The sequence below is a fragment of the Marmota marmota genome, unplaced genomic scaffold (genome assembly GCF_001458135.2).
Source record: "Marmota marmota marmota unplaced genomic scaffold, marMar, whole genome shotgun sequence".
Taxonomy (NCBI): Eukaryota; Metazoa; Chordata; class Mammalia; order Rodentia; family Sciuridae; genus Marmota; species Marmota marmota.
In genome coordinates, this window is record NW_025999842.1 from 2,575,400 (window position 1) to 2,585,180 (window position 9,781).

Below are 9,781 nucleotides of genomic sequence, written 5' to 3' on the forward strand. Positions count from 1 at the left end.
ATTCCTTCTCCTGCCGTACACAAAAGTCAACATAAAATAGATCAAAAACCTAAATGAAAGGCCTGAAACCATGAAATTACTATAGGAAAATATAGGGGGGAAAATTCAGGGCATTGCTATGGGCAATGATTTTTTGGCTAGAATTCCAAAAGCACAGGCAGTAAAAGTAAAAACATACAAATGGGATCATATTAAACTAAGAAGCTCATGCACAGCAAAGGAAACCATCAACAGTGAAGGAAGAACCTACAGAATGAGAGAAAATATTTGTAAATTATATATCTGATGAGAAATTAATTTTATAGAATACATAAGGAACTCAAACTCAGCATGCCAAATAATTCTATACAAAAATTGATTAAAGCTCTGTATAGACATTTCTCTAAACATATCAGTGGTCCACAAATATATTTTAAAAATGCTCAATTATCAATAATTATCAGAAAAATTAAAATTAAAACTACAATGAATAAGTAGGCAAATGAAATAAAACAGTATTTCTCAAAACAAAAAATGAAAATGGTCAATAAATATGTGAGCTTGTATTCAAAATCCATAATAATCAGGAAAATTCAAATCAAAACTACACTGGTATTTCAGCTCACCCCAATTAGAATGGCAAGCAGCATCAAGAATATATATAATGATAAATGCTGGTGAGGATGAGGGGAAAAGGAAATACTTATCCACTGTTGGTGGGACTGAAAATTAGTACAATCACTGTGGAAATCAATATGAGATTCCTCACAAAACTAGGAATGGAACTCCAATTGACTCAGCTATCCCATTTCTTCATATTTATACAAAAGAGCTAAAATCAGCACACAATAGTGAAACCTGCATTCCAGTGTTATAACAGCACAATTCATAAAAGCCAAGTTATGGAACCAGCCTACCTGTCTATCAACAGATGGATAGATAAAGAATATAGTCACAGTGGAGCTCTACTCAGCTATAAAAAATAATGAAATTATGTCATTTGTGGTAAATGGATGGAACTGGAAAACATCACACTAACTAAAACAAGCCAGACACAAAAAAGTCAAGGGTCAAATGCTTTCTCTCATGTGCAGAAGCAAGAAAGAAATCAGGAATAAAAACTAGGGGATCTTGTGAAAATAGAAGGGGGAATAATAGAGTAATAGAATAGTAAGGTAGCTATTATCTATAACAATCTATGAAAAAAAGAAAAGCACTAAAGTTCTCAGTACATAAAAAATTATTATTGTTTGAGGAGATAGAAGTGCTTTTATTCTGACTTGATTATCATACTATATATAGATATGAAGATTTACAGAGCGATACATATATAAATATATATCATACAGTACACATATACGTACAAATATTGTTGCCATTTAAAACAAAGAAAAAAGATCATGAAGATGCAATTTGGAGTTTGGTGCCTTCATATATATTCTTTTAGACGATATTCTCTTAGTTATTCCTAATTTAATTTCTCCTTGATTTTTCTATCAGTCAACAATTATTGTATTTTGCTAACATTCCCATGTCACACATTAGCTACTGGTAGTTATAAGTCTTGCCTATCTTGTGGCATTTAGGCTATTCTTTTCCATGGAAGTGAAACTTTCCTGCTGCCATGCTTTGCATTCATCACTATATTAACAACTCCATCTAATACCATAGTTTGTATTTCTGCAGATTTCTTAAAGCATGGTAATTGAACACAAGATGGTCATATACCTTTGTGTCCAAATAAGCTTTCACATAAATTTATGTATAAATACCTCATTTAATATAAATTACAGGTATGAGCAGGAATACCATACAGAAGACAGTACACAGAGCCAATTTTCTAGCATATCCTTACCCAGCTATGACCTGATGAGATGGTTCAGCGTTAACAGTCTAGAGCCTGTAACTCTGAAACCTGGATTAATAAATCCAGCATCATGGACTTTGACTGCTCTCTACTGGATAGAAAATATATTAGTTATTCTTAAATGCACAAGTATTTCTGAAGAGAATAGCTACATTATTTTTATCTTATTTCTCTCATATTAAGGAACATAAAGAATCCATTTTTTGTTCTACTTCTTCATATGAAAGATGACTATAAATTATTCACTTTCTGAATTTCTACACATTCCAAAATGATGAGTATAAAATGATATATTTATTCTTAGCTTTTCTTATAAATGTGCTTTCTCCCAAACTTGTTGCCAAGTCATTTCTAGCAAATTACATTAATATCATAATTTATGTCAACATTTACAGTGTTCGGTGTTCAACCAGCAGTGGTTTTATGTTGTTATTGTTAAAAGGAAGTCCTGGATCTCTCCATCACATAGGCAGACATACACACTTTCCTATACACATTCATAGTGCCTTGGTGATCTTTATTTTAAAACTAGCAAAACAATCAGATTTCAATTTTAAAACTGAGAAATTTGGAATTGAAACATGATACCTCTAGGATAAAGACCAAAGAAGTCCTGCTACTTTGCTGATAAAGGAGACTGTTCCTTCCAAGCGCTGTTGTCATGGCCGAATTCCTGCTGAGAGACGGTTGATTAGAAAATAGTATTTATTTCTTCATCCATCCATGCCTATGTGCCATTGTATGAGTAAATAGTAAAGGCAATCCTGAAAGAAAGAAATTTGAAGAATTTAGAAGAGGGGGGCATTTAACAAAACACAATAAAAAATTAAAGTTTTCCAGAAAATAAGATATAAATAGCTTTTTCCTACTTGTGATATTCAGTAGAGAAAGATATACATACAAAAAATGTTATTTTATTTAAAAGTATTGAAACTGAACTATATGTAGTCCCAGGATACCTGAATGTTTTTTAAGGAATGTTTAGGCAGAGATGATTTTAAGGGTGTTCATTTCTGATGCCTCAATTTTTAGATATTCATTTATATATTTGTCTGGGAGCCTTCTTTCAAAATGGATTTTTCCTCAATCTTTTCAACAATCATATTGGAAAAATCTCATAAAATTCAGGTGGCCATAATAATCAGAAACATTTCATCTCAAATAGCTTACATTAGAATAAATGCTGACTTGAGGGGATGCTGAGGATTGCCTTTCTCCCAGAAAACTACTGGTTTGTAATTGGATCTTCTTGGGTTCAAATCCAGTCTGAAGATCTACTGCCTCTTGGGTAACCCAGAGAAAAACCAAGCCATTCTGAACAATCTGTGACACTTTGTTACACTATAAATATGTGTGTATGTGTGTATACATATGTACATATGTGCATATTTATTCACAGTTGTGTGTATGTTATTTTATGGGTTGAAAGCATATATTTGAGGAAAATATTAGAAATTGAATAATTAAATTTTACTCCTGGTAAATATTGCCAAAATTTATCTCTTGTAGATACTGTGCTATTTTTATATGCTCACCAAAAAACAAACAAACAAACAAAAAACCAACAAATTTATATATATATTCTTCTACCCCTAAGGATGTGTATACATACATCATAATTTTTTATAAATTAATGGGTAAAATTACAATCTTATTAATTTTATTTTTTCAAATGATGAATGAAGCATATTTCCATGTACTTAAGCATATTTCCATGTACGTATTTCCATGTATTATAATTTTTTAATTACTTCTCTTTTTTTACCATATTAAAGGTCTATATACTCTTAACAGTGTTAATTTCTATAGCTTTATGTTCTACTTGTAGAAATAGTACTTCTTGTTTTTCAAAATTTCCCTCAAAATTTTTACATGTTATTTTCATATGTTAATTTTATGGTTTGCATTTGGTTTAAAAAAGCTCCTATTGGCATTAATTCAATTGGGAAAATTTGTATTTAACATAACAGAAGAGCATTTGTGGTACTCAAAGTTTGTTTCCTTTGCTCTCAAGTCTGGAAGATGGCTGCTGGCCTTGTTCAACAGCCCTTAGATGTTAAGCCAATGGCTCTCAAGTCTCAGAACCCTTTCCTCATGCCTGCAACATAAGCCCACAGCACAGGCATCCTATCTAACTATTGTTTAGATATCCACAGAAAAGTATCACCTGCTCACTTCCAAAAAGGATAAAAAAGAGATGTTGAGCTTTCCCAGCCTCTAAGACACAATAAAAACAGAGGACATTTGAAAATGGTGTTGGGTTAATGTCTGTTATGATGTGATAAAGAGACTCATGCATACATTTTTAGAAAGAAATAATATATTTATGGCATGGAGTTTTTTCTAGGTAACTACTGGGTATGTCTTTCATTTATTCAGTTCCATTTTTTATAGACCTGAAAGGATTTTAAAGCTTTCTTCAAATAGGTTCTCCATATATCTTGCCAAATTTGTTCCAGGTACATTTTTTAGTATTAATGTGAATGGAAACTCCTTGTTGCATTTTGTAATTGCTTGGTGTTTATAAACAGAATGGCTACTGAGTTTTTCATATATCTTTTACCCAGGCAATTTAGTATATAATATTATATGAACAAATCATTCAATGGAGTCTTTGGAGGTTTCTATGCATAAATATCACAAAAGTTGCTAATAAGATAGTTTTACCTACTTTAACTCTGGGATGTTTTCCCAGGTAAAGATCAATAGCAAGTTACATATATTCAATGTATAATGGCACAAAAAATTTTGATTCCAAAAGGGAGAAATAGAGGCATAGAAAGAAGGCATGGAGCCAAAAACTAAAACCCAGATGGGCAAACAAGTTATATAGTTCCACATCCATCATCTGGGACACACATCAATGTGATTTTTCTCTCCAAAGGGCTTATGTAGCTCTGCCCTTATGGCCTTGCTGGTTGTAGCCCACACATCCTCTCTCTTGGCTTGTTTCTGCAGGTTTCCTTGGCAGACCTTCTATGTTATTGGCATGTTTTAATCTCAGGGATCTCCAAAGAAACTTCAGCTTCCTTTGCCCAAGTTCATATATTGCCCACTCAGGGGTTGCCTGCACATATTCTAACCTTGCTACATTTCACCTGGATTTGACAGGCCTTCCTTTGAAATCTTGGTGGACATCTCCATGTTCCTGCTAACTTCAGGATTTTGCATTCCTATAAAGTCAGCACCATATGAATGATGCCAAGGTCTGTTGCCATTTGAAACAGTATTCAGGCTTTCTGAGACTATGAATGCAGCAGCCTCTGAGTGCCAGAGCAGCTGACATGGTGAAACAACTTTCCAATACCCTCAGTGTAAGTGGGGTACCCCCATAGTTCCTTCTCCAAGGAATTTTTACTTTTACACCCTTGAGCTTGAAATGAATGATATCCTCCCAATTCCTTAGATGCTTTCAAGTCATCTTCCATAGTGCTCTGTATAAAGTACTTAGCATGTCTTTAGTGACTACAATCTCTTCAATAACCACAATATGCTCAGCTACAGTTTTACATTCACGTTTTAGCCAAATTTCAAGCTATTAAAATCTTTCCACTTTGATATCTTCTCCTGATTACCACAGTAACTTGGCTAAAAGCTTCCAGAAATAGCCATACAACTGCCTGAATATAATGTTTCCTTGAAACTTTCTCTGCCAGATTATTTAGTTCATCACCTTAAAATTCAGCTTCAAATAAAGTCTTAGGACATGGACAAAATTTAGACCACTTCCTTATAAAAATGTAGTGTGAATGGCCTCTAGTCCAATTTCCAATAGAGTCTCCTTTTCCTCATGAGCTCAGTCTACAGTCCTGTTAGCATTCTGGTCTTTTTAATTCCCCCTAAAATAACCCATTCAGCTCTGCTTACAACATTATAAGTCCTCTCTTATCTGTATCTCCATTTTTCCCCAAAATATTAATACAAACCAGTTCTAAATGCTTCTGAACCAGATGATCAAATTAGTCACAGTAATTGCCCCATTCCCAGTACCAATTTCTGCATTAGTCTACTTTTGTGTCACTGTGACCAATATAACTCACAAAAACAAATTAGAAGATGACAAATTCACTTTGGCTCATTGTTTCAGAATTTACCAGTTCCATAACTCTAAGCCTGATGTGAGACAGAACATCATACCACATGGTGAAATGGTGTGACAGAGGAAATTTGCTACTTCATGATTATCTCGAAAGCAGAGAGAACTCCACTAACCAAGGACAAAATATAAACCCTAAAGGCATGTGACCAGGGATGTACTTTTTCTTGCCATAACCCTGTGGGCCTACAGTTACCACCCAATTAATCCATTCAAGTGGATTAATCCACTGATTAGGTTGCAGTTCTTTTAATCTACACATTTTACTTCAGAACATTTTTGTGTTCTCACACTTGAGCTTTTATGGGACACTGTATATTCAAACCACAAAATGTCCTTGGTTTAAAGGGTTAAAGACTTCAAAATATTAAGAATTGCATTCTTTAGAAAGGCAAATATAGGTCAAGTAGTATTGCTTGTTTAAGGGAAAGGTTTAATAGACACTCTAAGTCTTAAATAAAACAAGGGACAAACTTTTAGATGTCTTTAAAAAGCAGATGAATAATGCAAAGAGCTAAAAAATTTAAGTTTTCCCCAAAGCCACAAGTGTGTCATATGGGTCTATCAGCATATCAAACTAGTCTACCATAGCCATCACCACACTCAGACCCTCCATTAAATCCTCCCTATACTGCATGTTATATTTCAGCCACACAGAATTTATTCTACTTTCCCAAAGTATGATTCTGTGTCATGTCTTTATGTGGCCCACACCCCTTCCTATCCTTCCTTATTCTTCCTGTCCTTCTCTACTCCCCTTCTTTGCTTTCTGTGAATACTTCAAGATCCAATTCAAGTGCCAGCTCCCCCAGGGGGTGTTTCTTGAGAACTGCCTCCCACTGTCCCAAAGCTGGCACCATATTTCAACTATTCAATCCTATAATAAGATGTGCCTGCCTTTATCATGACTCTTTTGGTTTAAATTTATCAGTTAATATTCCTGACTCACATTAAAGGCAAGGATAAAATCTGTATCACTTTTAAAATGCTCCATTTCTAGAACTGCATCTCATAGAACAGACATCCAACTGGATTGACCTGACTGTACTAAATTTTCTCTTGGTCTTATCATAAAATCAGAGCTGTTGCCCAAGGCCCTAGCTGACTCTAAATGCTATGATCTTAAAATTCAAGCCCTACATTTGGAAGTGTTTTATGCTATTGATGTTACCTGATATGAGACCATCCTGGACCTTCCCAAGTTAATCAGGTCACATGTCATACTGTTGAGAGCACATGTTTTATTCTGATTCAAAATGGCCAGGACAGTGCTCCTGGTCTCTGTACAACCTGCCTTGATATCTAGCTGATGCAATCAGCATTCAGTCTCTGTATTCTGCTTACTTCCACTACACATTATTGCAGGGCAACAATGCCATCTCATGTTTCTCCCTAATTTTTTAATTATGATACTAGTGACCATAAAAATTTTCCCAGAAATCAAATTCCAAGTATGTTTGAGTTTGTTGAGATGAACCCAACAAGTATGTATAACTATAAAGCTCTAATAAAAATTGTGTCTCGGGCTAATATGGTCTTGTTCATGGTCATAAACATCTACAGGAAAAAAAATGTTCCTAATATAACTTTAATTCTGCCTTTACTCAATTTTCCTCATATATTACAAAATACACTATAATGCAAGATTGAATAATCTTAATAATAATAATAATTTCAAATCCTTTGTTCTAATATACTCACCACCATACAGGCAGGAAATGGAATTCAACAAGATTCTATCAAGCACATTATATGTAAAGTAGAACAGCAGGTGATTTTGGAGATGAATTTGCAAAAATCTTGAATCTGGACTAGCATATGGATGAAGCTTTTAAAAGTTAACCTGAAATTAGGTAATATGTGGTAAGTACGATAAAAAAGAAAAAGTACTATAGGAGTATGGGAGGAAAGTTCATTTCCATGAAGATGACCAAAGAATGCTTAGTAATTGGTCGGTAACTGGGCTGCCCCTCTATGGTCAGTACATTTGCTGTAGATTGATACAGGAGGCACATATGAAATACATGAGAAACAAAAGCTAGCGGACCAGGGAATATATTAAATCACTGAGCAGTTTGGTTTATTTGGAGCACAATAAAGCATCAGAGATTCAAGTGAGCAAATATGGTTGGAAAATAATCAGAGACATGATGGATAATAAAATGAATTTTGAATCCATTCTCCAGGAAACAGAATGATGAACTAATGAACGCTGTAGATTGACAAAAGGATCTACAGCCTGACAGCAAAGAAGCTCTGGACTCTGTGACCAGTGAATGTGCAGGTAGATTCTATGCTCTGTGCCCTCTAGCTACCATGGACTAGGTTACCTTTCCCTCTGGACATGAAATACAAATAAAAGAGGAGATAATTACCAGTATCTTTTTCACAGAGTGATGGTAATGGTTAAAAAGATTAGGCATTTAGCAATAATAACTTCACATAATAGCCCATGTGAACTAAGCATTTACTATTATGAAAACCATTAAAATATTTTAAAGATAGAATATATTAGCTGAGTTTTGTGTTTTGTTTTTATAAGCAGTTAATTTTATGCACTACTCAGATTTTTTCAGCTACCAAGAATTATTTTCTATCATCTCTTTCCATGACCCAGAATTTCAATGATCAAGTCATGCACTGCATTATTGATATATACACAGAAGGAAATATCAAGAGGAGTATACATGAATCTGCTAATGTGCTTAGATAGATCTTCTCCAATTATTGGAGTTAGAAGAGGCTCTCTCATTTTATCACAAACATTTGTATGATGGTTTCATTTTTGATAACTAATTCCATAAGAAGAAAATAGTGAAAAAATAAAGATATATAACAAAGGCAATAAAAATGTATTTTAATTATTTTCTCTTAGTAACAACAAATTCGAGTTTTATATATATATTCACTGCTATGCTTCTTCTCAGACTCATGGCCTCTGGGGTATGTAAGTTTTATCTAGTCTTCTATTATATTACTCTTCGTGTCAGATTTAGAAATTACAGCAAAAAAAAATTGGAAATATCAAAGACAAAAATCTTGGAAATCTTAATATAATCTCGGAAAATATAATAATTGAGCAAACAGCCTGTGGTTTTTATTAACATATGAATTTTTAAATAACTATTCAAATATTTATCTGAAAGTAAATATTATCAAATATATCAGCCTTCTCTTAGTTCCAGTAAACAAGTTGGATTTTTCCAAGGATAGTTTCCATCCAATTGGTTAGTATTTAAAGTTGATTTTGACATTGTCACCATCTCCAATTATCCCTTATACTAAATTCAAGTGTATTTACTTTAAAGGAATATTTTGGCATTTGAGTTTAAAAGTCTATGATTAAACTTTAAGTCCTCTGTTATTAGTTTTATGGGGTTTTGTGCCTTGTATCATTAAGATATTTGCCAAACTGATTCAAAGGCAGTCACTTCAGCAATTTTCCAGTATCATCCACCCAACTCCCACCATTGTAACCACAGAAATTATTCAATACAGAAAAGAAGTTGTTTCTATAAATCCAATTGATTTGCACATTACAAATATTCTAATAGATATAAAATTTGTTTTCTAAAAAATTTAGAACCTCAAAAATGAGACACTTAGAAATTTATGTGCATGTCTCTATACACAGAGAGGGTTAGTGGTAGGTCAGACCCAGGACTCAGAGCTCTTGATATTTATCTCTAGATCCTCCCTCCACAGTAGTTTCTATGCTCAGAAAACTTCCTCATCTCTAATTAACCCTAATCCAAATCATTCATACCACATGTATTATTTAGCCTCTGCAATGTGTAAGACATTGCATTGGAACAGGATCTCTTTGAAAAGTGTTCTAC